Source organism: Podarcis gaigeae (assembly GCF_964106915.1).
Source record: "Podarcis gaigeae genome assembly, chromosome: 6".
NCBI classification, from domain to species: Eukaryota; Metazoa; Chordata; class Lepidosauria; order Squamata; family Lacertidae; genus Podarcis; species Podarcis gaigeae.
The window spans coordinates 50,698,521-50,716,184 of NC_139682.1; the positions used below are offsets into that span (position 1 = coordinate 50,698,521).

Genomic DNA, 17,664 nt, shown 5'->3' on the forward strand with positions numbered 1-17,664 from the left:
ACACACACACACACAGAGAGAGAGAGAGAGAGAGAGAGAGGTGGGGGACCTGCAGCCCTGGAATCACATGCAGCCCTTAGCCTAACTTTAAAAGCCCTTTTCAAGCAATCAGTTTGAACCTCTGGCAAGAGCAGCTGCCAGACAAGGAAGACAAGCAGCAGGGAGAGAGAGACAGAGATCAAAAGGGTGGCAGCAAGTGAATGTTAAGGGGTGGCCCTGCCCGTAATCACTACTAGTTTCTGGCTTCATACCACCATGTGGCTCTTGAAATATCACCTGTGAGGCCATGTGGCCACCAATAGCAAAAAAAAAAACCCAACACAACCACCATTGTCCTCTCCTTATCTACATTTAAGTACTCCAAATTCTACTGTTGGGAAGCCTTGTGAGCCAAACAAAATATGCAAAAGGGCAATTTGCAATAATCTACAGGCAGTAATAAAGTTCACTAGCTGGCAAGGGTTCTTGAACTGCACTGGGCAAACGAGTAAATGCTACACAAAAATTGCATGGAAACTGAGTTGCATGGAAACTGAGTTCGAATACCAACTCAGAGATAGAAAACATTATGTCAAGACAAAATTCTGAGTTAGCAGAGCTAAAATAGAGTGAGTAATCAATTGGCAGGTAAATATTTCCACCGTCAGAGAGCAAAGTTAGTCTCCCCTTTATAGCAATGGCTTAGGAAAATTAAAAATAAATATCCTCCAAAATGCTGTTTCCCAAGGAATAGATTCATACCTATTATCAGAGGCGAAAGCCCAGTCTCAGTTGTAACTAATGACCAGTGAGCCAGATGAGACCCAAACTGGAAAAGGTGACTCACATATTAAAACCTGATTCTCAATGTGGATGGTGATGGTGATGTGGGCGTGTGGGTTGGGACTGGCAAGTAGGTAGGAGGCCAGGTACAGTAGCTTCTTCAAAGCTCCCAGATGCTTCACTTGAATCATAGCCTCAATCTGCCACCTCCTCCTTACCAATGCCAATCAATATCGCACAATTTGAATGTCTCCTCCTTCTTTATTCCATTATGCCATATTTTGCAATTAGGTTGCAATATCTGACCTGTTGGTTTTTTCCGTGGAATGTTCCCCAAAATGACAGACAAGCCTAATTTGCCCAGTTCATTCAGTTAATTTGCTAAATTTGGGTTTGGCATTCCAATGAATGAAGGTCTGTACCCAATTTCCAGCAGCTTCAACAAGTTACACAACGTTGCATTCTGATCTCTATATTTGAAGTGGTCTCACATGTTCACTTCGTCAACTACTACTTGGCAAAGAAAGTGATTAAGGTTGTGATTTGCAGTTTATTTAAAGGAGTGGACACATGGAGGTTCAGTTATTTTAAATACCCACAGCTACCACTCTTCTCAGAAGTGAAAGGCTGAAACGTGCTTACTTTTATTCCCTTTTCTTTTATCAATGTGCTCCTTTAACTTTTATGTTCTGAATCATTCTGAAATTGCCTTTGGGTTGAACAATAACATGAAGGACATTTTGCCAGCTTCTTTGTGAATTATGAGCAAGCCAAAAAACATCCCTCCAATTTGTGAACAGAGGAAATAATTGTCTCCCCCTTATCTGCCCCATCCTCTCACATAATAAAACAGCAAAAATAAAACATGTAGAATTCTAACACTCAACATGAAGCTGCAATCATTAAACAAACATTGAAATACATGATAATTCAGCCCAGCCAGAAAATGCACCTATCATGCATGCAGGGGTATCACAGTCCTTTTTTTTTCCTGCCAAGTTATCTAATCTGGCCCAGTATTTCTGCCAATATTACCTGTGGCAGTTAGCATTGCTCTAAGGGCAATTTTTGCAAGGGTGGGGAGACAACATTTCACCTGTTTAGTTGCAGCTCATCTAAATGCACAACTGAGCGCACTATCTCTACTCATAATTTCTTAACAGAGCTAAGAGAAATGGGGGAAATGAAAGAGACTAAAGAACCAGTTGCCCAGAACACAAACAAGGTTGCAAAAATCTTTGTTGACACTACAATTTCTTCTTCCTCTGCTGATTTTTAGCCATCTCTGCTTCTCCCCTGAGGTGCCTCAGGTGATTGAATGAAATACAACCCTCAGCTCCAATAAGCGTATTTCAATTACATCTGTCAACACATAACGACGTAATGATATATCATGTGATATTAAATCCATGGTAATCATATCAGTGATTTTTTTATAGTGTGCTAATCATGTTATTACATCTCAATAATTAACAACAGAAGATCTGGAAATCTCCATTACTGTGCTCATTATGTCTTCTGCTGCATACGAAAAACCCATAGGATGCCAGGAGGGCAGAGACTGGACATCTTAGGCTCATGAGGCAACTGTCAGGCACTGAATGGGAAGAGCAAGAGCACACCAAGTATGAGGTGATGGTGATTATTTTTGCCTCTTGTGTCTTCTAGAATGAAGACAGACAAGTCAATGATGAGGGAGAAAAGAAAAGAGATGAGCAGCAGTGCTACCACTGTGTGTTTCAGACTGAAATCATCGTTATTGGCTATCATGATTAAATCGTAGGTTTAGGTAAGGAAGAAGCACAGCAGATAGTGACCCTCTGTGTCCCCAACCAGTACAGATCTGCTCAGCAGCCGGTATTCTCCTCCCTTACCTGCCTATGGTAAAACTAAAGATCAACCCGATTGGACTTTTATGTGACTAAAAGGGTGGGGAACGCAAGTGTCAAAATTAATTCAGATTATAGCATATCATACCCTCCAGAAGAGGGCAACCTACTGCCTTCCTCCAATGATTTTGTTGGAACTCGTCCTTAAACCGTGGATCAGTGCTTTATTTACATGGGAACTGTTTGCTCAGTGGGCCAATTGATCCATTCTGCAAGCAGGAAATCACAGTCTTGGAGAGCAAGCTGAGTGCCCAGGCTGCACACTCCTAAAGTCAAGATGGCTGTAAGATGTACAGAGAGAGATACAGGGATTATGTGGTTCCAAATCCAAACTGGGGAGAATGGTGTTTTTGGGAGGTATATTCCTAGCTTGCCTGGAAAAGGGCTAGGTATTCAAAAGTTACCTGAGGGAGAGAAGGCTACTCTCTGGCTGCAATAGAGCTTTTACACTTATCCCATTTGCAGCCTGATCAATCTAGCAGTTTCCACTCATGAGCTGATCTGAGAGAGCCTCATTACCTGCCTTAAAGTTGCAGCCATGCACTTAGCTCTTAAAGATGGGATTTCAGGAATATCTGACTGATCATTTCTCTTCTCATTTATTTCTGCTGCCCTGAACCAATTCAACCTGTAAAGTCGAAAGAGGAAGAATAAGTTGGAACATATTTGCAGAGCTCCTGCCACACTCTGCTCTTGATTTCCTGCATCCTTTTGCAAATCACCCCTACTGGATGCTATGCAAGTGGGGAGCTATGCCTACAACTCAATTGTGTCAAATGGGAACAAGGAATAGAAGATGCCCCACTCCATTGCTGGCGAAGGGAATAGAACACTATCAGGGAAGCCCATTGAGTCGCAATACCTGAGAATCTCTCCCAAGAAGTATGAAGCTTGTCACACTGACAAGACTACTCTTGCCTCAGTGAGATAGAAACTGCTAGCCTTCTGTCTGGAAGCAGGGAAAAGCAGTGTCTCTCCACCATGGGAGGCTACAAACCAAATTTAAATAAAATAAAAAACAAGTTTTGTTTCTCAGGAACAGAATTATGGGCCAGATTTTGGACTGTATAGTATGGTCATACCCAGTGCTTTTTTTCCTAAAAAATGTTTAGGGGTACTCTCATTTTGACTCAAGAAAATCACCGTTTTATAGTTCAAATTTAATGGACAAAAGAACAAAGATTCACAAAATGTTTAGGGGTATGCGTACCCCCAGGAAAAAAAGCATTGGTCATTCCATTGGTCTTAACATATCTGTACATTCAGTGTGTGAATCCAGGAAGCTGCTTTATCCTGAGGTCCGATCTAAGGCCAACCCTAGTTAGTGACCAATGTGGTACAACCCTCTTTTGGACCTAAATCACTTCAGCTTTGATACAATAAGTTTCTTGTTTGAAGACCCGCATATATACACATCCAATACAAAGAGAACATCCCTTGTAAAAATCCATCTCTGAGGTGGAACCATTTTTGTGTAATGTGCACACAGGCAACTCACCATGCGAAAACCATGTGACAAGGGGCCTATGAAAGCCTTGCACTGTGTCAATCACAGTACATTTCATCTCATCAGCAGTTCCTGGCACTAGGAGAACAGAACCTGTAGATTACAAGTCAACAAGCACAGTATCTCAGTCAACACTACAAGGATCCACTTTACCGACGGTTATTAGCACCACCTTGACATTGCCTGTGAAAAGGGTTCAGTGACAGGAACATACTCTGTTAGGGGACAGTCCACAGGAGCAGCTTCCCCTGTATATGGGGGACTATGACCTATCCTCGGAATGCAGCAAGAGTGGAATACATCGTGAGCCAGGGTAGACATTAATATGGCCATAGCCATTTCTGTGACCACAGCAGCACTTTAGAAGAACTGATCCTGGTTGCCCTTGTGTAACAATCCAATTTCACAGAAACATTTCCCTTTGCAATCATGATTGAAGAGAACCTGCATCTGTACATAAGGGAGAAACAGCAACAGTAAGTAAAGAAGAACAACGCAATCAGGAAATGCTTCATTACTTTGTACATTCAGTTAAAGCAGGCAAAAGGGAGACCATTCTGCTTACCCATACAAATCTTTTACATACAAGAAGTGCTGGAAAAAATATTCAAGTCTCATATGTCAATCCAGCTCCATATTTTTTTTTCTTGGTCCCTGCCCTCTTTGCTCTTATTGAATGTCATCTGATGAAGAGTTGGAGGGCTCAAACATGTGCACACTGTTTTGTAAGATATTCAGGTTGTCGTAACAAAGGTATTGCTCTAATAAAGATTTTGACTTTTCTCCTATAGGCCAAAACAGCTACCTTGCCTGTGGCACCTGCAACAGTGCCAGTTTCACAGATTGAATCCATCGATAGTCTAAAGAAATCCCACATGTAAACTGTTTCCAAGGTGTTCAAGACTTTATAAACTATGAAATAACTTTGAGGGAACACTTCCCACACTCCATCTCTTAAGACTCCAACCAGATGCAAATATGGATAACTTGGTTAACAATCTTGTTTTCTTCTTCTTTCCCCAACTCTCCCAAACTGAGTACCTTAGCATCTAACAGAGGACTGGAAAAACTATGGCATTCCTGATATCATTGGACTACAACTCCCATCATTCCTGACCAATGGCCATGCTGGCGGATGCTGATGAGAGCTGGAGTGCAGCATCTGGAGGGCCATACATTCTCTGCTCTTAATCTAGCCTAATGAAGGTTTCTGAAGAACTACAAAACATTGGCTGACCTACAAAACCTATTGACCTAATGTGTATTTTGGAATTTATTTCTAGGTAGAATTTGATGTGGACACCACACTTGCTACACTGCTAGAGCTTTTATTTAATTTTCAGTAAACGTTTGCCTCCTTGAAGTACAATCTTTTTAATAGTGGGCATGCCTCATTAACTCTGCCTTGAGAATCAGAAGCAGCAAATGCAGGATGGTGTGGTACTACTGGGGAGGGGAATGTCCATTATTTTGCTGTTAAAGGGAGGCTTTCAGAGAAGATCCTGCAAGAAACCATTTTGTTTTCCCTAAGTTTGAAATCACTCATATCAACCCAATTCCACCCTACTCCACATGTGACAAACTAACAAGAATGAAGTTGGTCAAGACTTGGAAACAACTTATATAAAGCTGAAACTCCTGTCCATCAATGTTTGATCCAACCTAAATGGAATTCAGGTTATTCTTTGAACCCAGTTCGTCAACCTGGTCAGTTTTCTTCTATCACTTGCAGGGGGAAAACCTTGGTAGGAAACTGTATGTACTCTAACCGCATGCAAAACAGGGATGTACTGAATAGGCCCTTTGCTAATCTGGGGTGAAGCAAGTGGGGTTTAATATTTTGCATAACTCACTGTCAAATCCCTATGAATAGTGTGAAAAGAATATTTTTCTTCTTTAAAATTGCTTAATTTCTGAGATGGGTTACTGACCATTTGTTTTCTAGCTTATTTATGCATCCCTAAGGACTAGTGACATGAAAAGTAAAATAAAAGAGAGTCTGAGAATTCTGGATTCTGAGTTTCTTCCATATAGCCATAGTCATACAGAACACACATAGCTTTGCCTATATGAGTCAGGCACATGGAGGGAAATGTTCCTGTGTGGGTCTTCAGCCAGCACGACAGCATACAAATTTTTAATACTCAAGCTGTTCAAAGGATCAGCAGAAGGCCCCCTTATCACACTCATAATTTAGAATAGAAGCTCTTGTACATGATACAATCCCACACCACTGGAGAGTGTGTGAATACTGCAACCACGGGGGGTGGGCATTGTGGGGAAGGAGAGATTGACAATATAATGGAACACTCTCACCAGACCATTGCCCACACTCCCATCAGGGAAGCAATTAGGTGGTATATACCTAGGGAATCAGTCCCACACAGTTGCAACATTCACATCCACTTCCCAATGGCATGGGATAACACCATGATGCAGCATGGATGAAGGGGGGAATACTTTATTAAATCAGCTATAGTGGCATTGACACTTTAGATTCACAGTTAAACTAAAGAGAGAAAGACCTCATACTTTGAGCGTACTTCCAGACAGCACTGCTTTTCATGGGCAGTTGAGCATTGACTGTGTCACTACCACAGTGAATCTGCACAGCTTCAATCGGGGCAGAAGGGGCAGAATAATACAGTCATACCTTGGAAATCGAACCATTCCAGAAGTCTGTTCGACATCTGAAGCGTTCGACTTCCAAAGCGTGGCTCCTGCAGCCAATCGCCAATCAGAAGCCGCGGAAGCTCCATTGGATGTTCGGCTTCCAAAAGAACGTTTGAAAACCAGAACACTCACTTCTGGTTTTTGATCGTTCGGGAGCCGAAATGTACAAGTTACGACTGTACTGGCAAAAGCTGGAGGAAGAGGACTGATTTTCACATGTGTAAACCAACGTGAGTGTGCAATACTGAAAACTCACCACTAGGAAATAAGCATAAGTGGAGAAGTTGCAGATGGAATGGAATCGCAAACCAATAGCCACTGTTAGACTTGTGATGATCTTACTATCCAGCCCCATTTAGAAAGCACACCATATAACCAGTAGGTAATCAGCCAAACCACCATTGATGCACCATTCCAAGTTTGGCTCTGTCTCCTTCCTTGCTACCTCTCCCCAAACATTTAAACAAGGGACCCACGGCATGTCCAAAAGGTCCAAATCTTTCCAGATACATTCCAGTTTGAAACCGGAAACACACCATCACAGTCATGCATTACTAACATGCCAACGCAGAGCTTTCTTTGGCTTTCCCCATTGCTCTGTGCCCAGAACACACATTCCAGCAATCTCTCCACTGCAGCTTGCATTGCTGGGGCAGCCATGTCCACAGCCACAATCCCGGGAAGGATCCTACCTCTGCACAAGGCTGTCCAAGAACTTGACAGGGCTCTGTTTGAAAAAAGCTGTTGAAAGAAATGATCTCTTTAAGTGCAATGGGGAGATATTTGTCTCTGATTTACCCTTGGCTTTTTGCTCTGGTTCAGGTAGGAGCGGCGTGGGATGGCTGGCAGATCTGAGAGCATGGCACGCCCCAGCGGGCAAAGCGCGCAGTGCGGAGGAATGCGAGAGTCAGTTTGGAGTGCTCTCCATTTATCAAACTCATGCAGCCCGCCAGCAGAGCGAGTCTTTCTATCATTACACCTCTCAAAATCCGATTCATACCACTAATCCTGCCTTCATTCCCCCAGATTAATAACATCTCTTTCAACCTTCACAGTGTGATAAATAGACAAAGAGAGAACAAAAGGAGAAACAGAAGTGAGGGAGAGAGCCAGAGCAACTCCAGATAATAAAGAGAACCAAGAAAGGGGAAAGGAGAAAAAAAAAAAGCGAAGAAAGAAAGAGAAAAGAAAAGAAAAGATATCTGACCTGACTCTGCCATCTACCTTAACAGAACCTCAACGAGAGCCGGCCCAGCAGAGCTTTAGAGAATGTAAAACATTGCTCAAAAGAGAGAGGGCTCGTTAGCAGCCGGGTGTTTGGCTGGAATCCTTTTCACTTCCAGCTTCGCTTTAGGTCGTAAGTGGTAATAAGTTTGTTGGTTTCTATTGCAGCTTCCCAATCTGCTCCCTTTAAGGGGAGATTTCCAGCGCATGCTCGTTTTTTCTTTTGCACAACCAGCCAGCCGTCCGTAGCCTTGCAGTAGCCTCGCACAGGATGCCACAGGTCAGGATGAAGATGTGTTAGAAGCCCAGAACTTGAGGAAACTGATGTTTCAGGTGGTCTTTTTCTGGTAGCAAAGGACCAGATAAGAAGGGACGCCAAGCATCAGCATGGAGGGGCACCAGCAGAGGAGACAGTGCCTGCATGAAGCCCAAGCAGCTGACGTCAGAATGATTACACCCCTCTAATGCATACTGTTGTTACTTGTCTCCTTCTGTCAGAATAGGGCACTCCAAGAGGACAGAATATTGAAGAGGCTATTCCAAGCAGCTAGGATTAATGAAAAATAGTGCCTTCGTTTTGTAATGAGTATTAATAAATAAGAGAGCATCTAAGAAATACTAAAGGAATAAAGTCTTTTGGGCTCAGTGCAGGAAGTACAATATCCCAATGGTCTGGTATTGCTGGGCTACAATGCTCATGTTCAACTGCATTCACACAAGCCTTGCAATTAGTTACCCATGAAAAGTGATTATCTATTGGATTTGATATTTATATACTTGGGTCTATTTGACCCCAAACCAACCCAATACCAACTAGTAAGCAAGTGACTAGCTTTGCCAATGAGAAACAAGAAAGAGGTGTCAGCACACTAGGGGGAACCCTGAGGTTTGCAAACATAGGTGGCTTTAACACGAGGTTTAAAAACATACGGAAGGGGCCCCAAAAACAACCCAATGAGGACTGCTTTCTCTCTCACCTTCAGTTTCCCCTTGTTCAAATAAGGGAAATTGCGGGAAGGAAGAAAAGAAATAATAGAATATATCCTAAAATTAATGTCAGGAAAAATTAAGGTTGTAATGTGTTATGCATAGTTAAGATGTAGGCAAATAAGTCTTTCCACTGAAGGTTCAATTCCTTTCCTGTTCTCTCCCTGTTAATTAAGATCATTAAGGCATATATATCTTCTTGCTGCGATGGTGCCCAAACCACTTTCCCCTGGAAAAAAGATGGAAACCATTGACATTGACTAGAGCAGTCTCTACGCAGTAAACTGTGATGTTATATGCCTACTCTAAAGCATCTGGAACTGGACACTGTTAGAAATAATATAGCTATAATACTGGGCTAGATGGGCCATTGGTTTGACCCCCAAAAGATTGTTCTTATATTATGCACTGCTCCACTGATGTTTTAATAGTCTTTCATATCTCATCCCATTAACTATCCTGCCCCTGCTTAAATCCCTCAAAAAGCCTCATCTCGATCCTGTGCCTAACCTCCCTCTGTCTGCAAGGACCTTGGGTGTGCACTGCTTCATGCATCATGAGGTACAGAGCTAACACAGCATGTGCCAAATCACATCTACCACAGGTGGATTTTAATGCCATGTTAAATGTTGAGGCAGGATACTGCCCCCTTTCAGATACTGCCGCTTCCAAAAAATAAAAATAAAAAAATCCCCCACAGAAGGCTAGGGTGGCTTTTAAAAAACTATTCTATATTACTTCAAGCTTTGAAGTACAGAGAATAGCAACACTCACATGCGGGTTGATTTTTCTTTTTAAATGCTGCCTTTATCAGAATAAATCTTTTCCTCCTCTGTATCACTGGAGATAGATAATCAAGTCAAAAAAGAAAGTCTCTTCTAACAATAGATTTCTTTTTCTTTCTGAACTTCAAATGGGAAACTCTTATCTCCAGCCACAGTTGACCAAGAGAAGAAAAGAACAGAACACACAGGCACACTCACCAAACCTTCCATTTACTCCAAAGGCCATGCTAACTCCACATACCCGCACCACTTCCCCCTCTGCTTAACAGAGAGAGGCATTCAGAACATTTTATAGGACGTATTTACTCACTAGAAACACTCTTGAAACAGAATGCTCCTTTTTGCTCAGAAGATGAACTTTGGTCTCTAAAATGGTATCTCGCCAGGTAAGTGTAGCTGCTCTGAGCATGAGAGATTTTCAAAGACATCTTCCATACCCAATCCTCTGTGACCAGCACTGTGAGCTTCCCAAAGGTATCTGGGGATCCAGCTTTGGGAAATGTTCCCATTTTTTCCAGTTCTTCATTGCCAGGTATATCTGGGGGACTCCTTTTGTTCCCATACAAAACCATTGTGGCCTTTAACCCTTTGAATTATCACTGGAGGTTACAAATCTCCTTAGGAAAATCATGGGGGGTTTCATAAGGCACTGATTTTGAGAAACATAGGGGCGCGGGTGGCGCTGTGGGTAAAACCTCAGTGCCTAGGACTTGCTGATCGTATGGTTGGTGGTTCGAATCCTCGCGGCGGGGTGAGCTCCCATCTTTCGGTCTCAGCTCCTTCCCACCTAGCAGTTCAAAAGCACTCCTAAGTGCAAGTAGATAAATACGGACCGCTTTATAACGGGAAGGTAAACGGCGTTCCGTGTGCTGCGCTGGCTCGCCAGAGGCAACTTCGTCACGCTGGCCACGTGACCCAGAAGTGTCTTCGGACAGCGCTGGCTCCTGGCCTCTTGAGCGAGATGAGCGCGCAACCCTAGAGTCGGACACAACTGGCCCGTACGGGCAGGGGTACCTTTTAGGGCGAACCTACACTTAGCTTTTGCCCCGCTATTTTCAGGCACAGGCCCTTGCTTAAAAACTCTGAGTCCGAGCCTTTGTTTGTTTCTGCCCGAAGCTTGTTTGTTTGTTTTTCTGTCTGTTTTTGCCTTGCTCTTTAGCACTCAATTGGAGCAAACCTCAATTCGAGTTTGAGCTTTAAAGAGCAGGTTTTCTGAGAGAAAGCTCCAGAACAAATGGGGGAGGGCACCTCTCTCCGATTAAAAAAAAAATCAGATATAAGTAGTTTAAGCCAGTGAAAATATGAGCATATACAGCTACTAGCCCAGAAAAAATACAATCCCAAAACAAAATACTACAATTTCCTTTGTAATTTGTTCAAAATATCAATTATTCTACTAATGTCTATGGAAACACCATGTCTATGGCTTTCTCTGAGGAATCTGCATTAGAACAGTCTCAGAAGCCTCCCTCTCACATGGGATGATCTATCATACAAGGTAGCCTCACTTCAAGCTGCCTGATGACTGATGTTCCACTAGCAGCGTGTTGGGATTGGCTGAGCACCCAGACAAATGCTCTATAATCCCTTTTTTCCTCTCCTCCTCTGCCAATGTCTCCCATGAGAGGTGTGATGATAGACGGTGACATAACTGACTGTTCCCAATCAAGGTAATGTAAGTAATGACAGCTGACGTGATTCCTGGAACGTGTTTCCAGCGGTCGGCCTATCTGCTTTGCCTACTATAGCAGAACATGGCAGCGTGTACGGAAAGGGGGGAAGCGGGGGAAGAACCTTAGCACAGGTCTTAAAAAAGTTAAAGAGTGCCTACTGGAAGCTCTAAACCGAAAAACTGCATCAAAACCAGAAGTACCACAAAGGCCCCATTAACACATAATCTGCCCCAGGAAAGAACTCCAATAACCTAAACTCCTCTCATGCTTTGGTGGGAGTCCAAGAGGTGAAATTGTGTGACTAAGTGGTACCCACAGTCATGGTGACATGAACACCTGCTACTTGAAAACCTCCAAGCTCAGAATGGCTTCATATGTTACAGAAAAATGTGCCGGCAGGGAAGCAGAGATGTGGGGAATACGTGTCTGATTTCCACAGTTCATTCAGGCTCTGAAGCAGCAGTCCACAAATCTTGGCTGACATTATTAGTGACCATTCCCAGCCCTACGACTCCCCTGAGTTTTCTGCCATACACAAAAGGATCTATGGGTAAAGAGCAGTGGTCTTCTCCCTTTGCACCAAGCTGGGAGACACCCCAAAGCAGTAACAATATATTTGAACCCTGCAATCCAAATCCAAGCCCAGTACAGAGGCCTGGAGGAAAGGGAGGGGTTAATGTCTCACTCCACAACAGGCAAAAAGCGCTTCCCCCAAAGGTGAGAGAGACTTCCCCACCCCACCCCATGGCATAAAGGAAGGTGACTGGGCTGCAATTCTAGTGGCTTTGGTTTGATAGGCAATGAGTCATGTGCAACTCTGGGGATGTCTGTTGAGTCTGCAAACCATAAAGGCGGCAGCAAAAGCTGGCTGCTGTAGCTAACTTGATCTTAAAATTACACAATTGCTGCTGCACCTTATCCTCATATAGCTTGGGGTTAGTGAGCCTGTCAAAGCAACAGCAGGGAGGAGGAATGTGAATATTTTCAGACAACAAATGTCATGGATGGGTTGGACACAGAGGAATGGTGGGAGGAACCAGCCAGGGTACCACCAAGGGAAGGAGGCAGCTCAGAGCCCGGAGAGTGGTGATGGGATGACAGTGAGTGATTGGAGGGAGAAGACTGGGAAGAAGAAGTGTCGGGAACTGAAGGGGTAACAAGGCTTAGTGAGCTGGGGGAGTCTGTGGCAGAGGCAGAAGCTGAAGCAGGCAAGTGGAAAGAGGGAGGCCAAGAGGCAGAAATGAGTCAGGCTGGTGAAGAGTCATGAGAGTCTCCGCCTCCTGCTGCAACTATTTCCCCTCACCACTTGTCTTCCAGAACCAGAAGAGGCATGAAAAGTGTTGAGGAAAGGTTGGCTGCACACAGGAGCAGTCTTTGATTGCTTGGGGAAAGCCCTGGAATGGAGTGGAATCACAGGCTGTGAGGAGGTGAGGAATTACAGCCTTGGCAACTGATTTTCATGGAGTGAGACCACTATGAATGAGCTGATGTGCTCATTAGGCCTGACACTCAGCCAGATCTGTGAAATCGTGTTTCTGTTAATAAAGAGTTAACTCCAACTTTGAACTGTGTGATTATTGACCAGCACATTGCTATGACAACTAACAATGTAGGCCCAAATACCTGAAAGACTACCTCCTTCCCTACAGGCCCTCCTGGGTGTTAACGTTGGGGGGGGCGTTGTCTCAGAAGTTCAAGTGGAGGTGCCCTGGGAGAGGGCATTTTTCATGGCATTCCCTCTCCACTTATATTGCCTTTGACACCCACCATATATGTACATTGTTTAACTTATTTTAATACAGTATATTTATATTGTTATAATCTGCCCTGGAACCTTGTGGTAATGCTTGAGCAAGAAATCCAATAAAACTAACAACAACAAGTTAGCTTGCATAATTCACATGGCGACAATCCATGGAAAGTATAATTCAACATAAATATATAGTCCACTCTTAGTTGCCTGTTAAATAACAAATGAAGTATGCAACCAATTGGTGTCTACCCACAAGAAAAGCCAACATAAATTATTGGGAGTAGTGAGCATTGTGTGCATACTGAATTTATACAAACACACAGCATAAAGAACCTGAATTTTGGAACAATGCTAATTTTAAGAGCAACACATTGGTAGCCATCATGGTTAAGAGAAAAAAATGCAAAAATACTATCGCAAAGGGCTCTGAATGGTAAGAAGGCAAGGCTCCTGACATTTAAAACCTCGTTGTCTTTCCTCATATGTTCCTTGGACAAGGCTGTCCTACCACATAATTACCCCCAGCTTCACCTCATTTCTTACCCTCCACACCACCAATTCCTTTCATACAGTTGGAATTCTGCAAAAACCAAAATCTTGCAATCAGTATGAAAATAAGTTTATTTCCTGCCAACTAGCACCGTTTAGTCACTGGGCAGAATTCAAATTTCTTAGGATGAAATGAAAGCATAATGTGTGCCCAGGAATATGGTCCAGTGGGGCAGAGGGATACCATATTTCTCGCTCGGAGTTCAGCCAAGTCATTGGTCTGCCCAGTCTCTTCAAAAAAAGTCTAGCAAATATACCATGTGATTTAATGTCTGCAGCGTTCCAAAGGAGAAGATAATGGTCTGGATTCAACTAAATAGTTACACTAGCGGGAGCCTGCACAATGGGGTTCCCCCTCTCCCCTCATAGCTCTTGGGGGTCAGGAGAACACCCAGAACAGTGCAAGCAAATAAGAAAGGCAAGTGAGTTTGCTTGCCTGATGAAACAGCAATGCTTGCACTGGCAGAGCAATCTCCTTAGCGCAACTTTCAAATCCACTAAAACTATAAAGCCCAAGTATAGGCATCAGAGGACTGGAGTTCTACTCCTAAATCTATCGTTAAACTTTCCGAGTCTCAGTGGAAAATATTTAATATCAGTTTTAGCTCCCTCGCTATAAAGTTTGTTTCTAATATTAACAAATGCAAAACACTTGGAACCCCTGGATTGGGAAGGACTAGGGAAGTCAAAAGGTTATGTGGACTATTTAATTTCTTTCTGCACTGGAAAGCTATGGAAATTTGTATGGGAACATAGTGAAAATATCAGTAAGTATTTGAAAGTATGTAATACAGAATAATCTGAGCAGTTTTTAATTTAAAGACAAATAGGTAAGAGAAGTTCTATTAATAATAGAATATCAGCAAATACAAGAGGGTTGGTCCAGTTAGTGCTGACCAAGGAGAACTAAACTCACTCTCCCTCCTTGGGCACATCCATGGAAGAACCCTTACAAAGTTGCAAGTTGCTCATCGTATCTCACCCAGAAAAAAAATTGCATGGAACGTGCCATCATTTACCTCTTGCGCTATTGCTCAGCAGAGCTAATAAATCTTGCATGAGCAGAGCAGATTGTAATTTTCTAATATGAAAAGGCATTTGGATTGAAAGAGGGAGGGAAAGATAAAAGTGATTGAATCCCAAGTAGCCCAGGGTCAGTGACAAGACACTCCCAAGAAGCATGGCTCCCTCTTCTCTCTCAAGCTTTTCATACATCCATTTCTCCCTGCTCTCCACATGTTCTGTCTTAACTTCCCTTATTGACAGCACTTTGCTTTAAATGGTTACACAAGTTATCATTTTCCCCTTCTGATCAATCTGAATTTTCAGGGCAATTACCCTCTTAATCAATTATTGCCACCCAAAGCCCCTCAGATTCTTCCTCAGCCAAGCAGTTACACCTCTCTGGTGCAGACAGTACACACAGAAGCAATGAAGCTGGGGGCAACGCCAGCACAGGCAAGTCCATCTTACACAGACACACCTGCCTGCTGCAAGACTGGAAAAGTGTGAAGGCCACTTCAAGGAACACCTGATGAAAAGAAATGAGCATGTGTAGGTGGAAGGCCATTAGAGAAGGAAAGCAATATGTAAGGATCCACAAGTAAAGGGGGGAACCAATCGCCTAGCTGGAGAGTAAACAAATTTATGCAGCCAGGCTGCCTGTAGACCATGAAGAAGCTACATGATTAAGGACTGCTTAATCCCTAGAAAGGCAAATAAAGAGCCACAATATTTGACAAGGCCCAAAATCAGCAGTCCAACTGCTTCAGTACGTGTCCATATTACAACAAAACCCATATTAACCACACCGCTACTCAACTGACTTCTGGCAGCTTTGTTATGACACAATAAATGTGAGTTGAACTCAAGTCCAGGACAATGCTGCACAGACCCTCTCAACCCACATCCACAATAAACCTAGTACAGTGGTACCTCGGGTTACATACGCTTCAGGTTACATACACTTCAGGTTACAGACTCCTCTAATCCAGAAATAGTACCTCAGGTTTAGAACTTTGCTTCAGGATGAGAACAGAAATCGTGCTCTGGCGGCACAGCAGCAGCGGGAGGCCCCATTAGCTAAAGTGGTGCTTCGGGTTAAGAACAGTTTCAGGTTAAGAATGGACCTCTGGAACGAATTAGGTTCTTAACCCGAGATACCACTGTATGTCTTAAGAATCTGCAAATGTGCAAATTTCGTACAAGAATCTGGTACATTTCCTGTTAATGGCAAAATTCCACTTTAGTAACTCTTAAAATATAAAATTTGTTGGCTAGAATTGTTTGATTAAGCAATTGTTCTGGCTTAAATCACACTGATTGCAGAAAGCAACCTCTCTCAAAATGTGCTGTTGTTTTTTTTATCAAGGATACAGATTCCAACTACTCTTTCTGAATTTGTTGTGCTACATTCTTTTTCAACTAAAGCTCAGAAAGATTAAGTTATGCCAGGAAGATTTTACTGAGTAAACACAATCCTGTTCCAATGTGGAATTTTGTATACACTCTTTGGTCCTATAGAATCTAGAAAAGTAGAAGAAATCTTGTGGAATCTGCTTCAACTGCTCCTACTATCCCCAAGTTCACTTTAGAGGCAACACCATCAACATTTTGAGAAGGACAGCCGGTGTTCTATAATGCTAGTGCTAATAGTGCTAACAGATTTTTTCCAGGTGCTGCAAGGTCTTTGCCAATCTGACCCACAAGATAACATGATAGATCCCTGGAAGCCAGCTGTGACATGCGTACCACGCATTTTGAAGTTAAAAATGCTTGTATGAATTTCAACGTGATCTCTGCTTTATGTGCAAGTCCATGAGTGAAAACACCCAGAGCACCATCTAGTCTTGTTTTCAGTTGTGGAGGATCAATGTTGTTGACAAGGTGCTTGGAGAACTGCAATTAACCTGTTTGCTTGCCCCTTGCCCCTCCAAGATTTTAACATCAAATGGTAGAGGATTGGCCAGCTGAATCCAGGAAGTTATAAGTGTCTCAGCCGCATTTAAAGAGAGGGTCATAAGGCCACTCTTGAAAAAATCCCCTCTAGGCCTCTCAGTATGATTTCAGTTATAAGTTAATCATAAATATTCCCTTTTGGGACAAGGTACTCAAACAGACAATAACATAAGAAGAGTCCTCCTGGTTTCAGGAAGCTCATCTTCTCCAGTATCCTGCTCTCACAGTGGCCAACCAGATGCCTATGGGAAGCCTCCAAGAAGATCCTGAGTGAAACAGCAGAACATAGCCAGCATGGGTAATAGTGAGTGACAGTCTCAGTGGATCTGATTTGATTTAACATTATATTATGTTTTCCCCAAAACAAATACTGAACCCAAAGCGGCTCACAATATTCACAGTAGAATCAAAACAAACACATTGCAATCACTCTATCAAACACAATACCATATAAATAAAACAAGCAGCAGCAACAAATTCACCAAAACAATTTATACAATTCAGTAACTCCAGACAGTTTTGGATGACAATGATTCCAGCCCAGTTTTGGCATTTAAAAGTGAAGCTCACCTTCATGTGCCTCCTTTACAAGAAGAGAGAAGAGCTTTTTTTAGCACTACAGCCCACATAATATTCTACCTGGAGCCAACATTTACATTTTTTGGCACCAGGCAAAAATGTTTTTGCTGAATCATGCATTTTTAACTGCTGGAAATGAATTTTGTAAATTTTATTCATTGTTTTATTATTGTATTTTGCTATGAGTATTGATTGTGCAGTGCCCTGAAATCCAAAAGGGTGAAGAGGAGAATAAAAATGCTTTAAATGAACAACTCTCCTGGTACTTTTTGTAGCTTTCAGCACTATCAGCCACGATATCCTTCTTGCTTGGCTACATGAGATG

At 42.7% G+C, this 17,664-nt stretch overlaps 1 protein-coding gene and 1 long non-coding RNA gene across 3 annotated transcripts in view; both read right to left on the reverse strand.

The window, feature by feature from the left end:
* The window catches only part of LOC310846306, a 31,306-nt gene extending 26,895 nt beyond the window's left edge, over window positions 1-4,411 (reverse strand). The window contains exons 1-2 of the long non-coding RNA XR_014565244.1: window positions 4,150-4,411; window positions 3,171-3,279 (exon numbers count right to left, since the gene is read on the reverse strand). This is a non-coding gene — a long non-coding RNA (uncharacterized lncRNA). The remainder of the gene's footprint in view (window positions 1-3,170; window positions 3,280-4,149) is intronic.
* ERI3 (ERI1 exoribonuclease family member 3) overlaps window positions 1-17,664 on the reverse strand; it is a 196,160-nt gene that overhangs the window by 91,880 nt on the left and 86,616 nt on the right. The gene's annotated exons all lie outside the window — the stretch shown is intronic.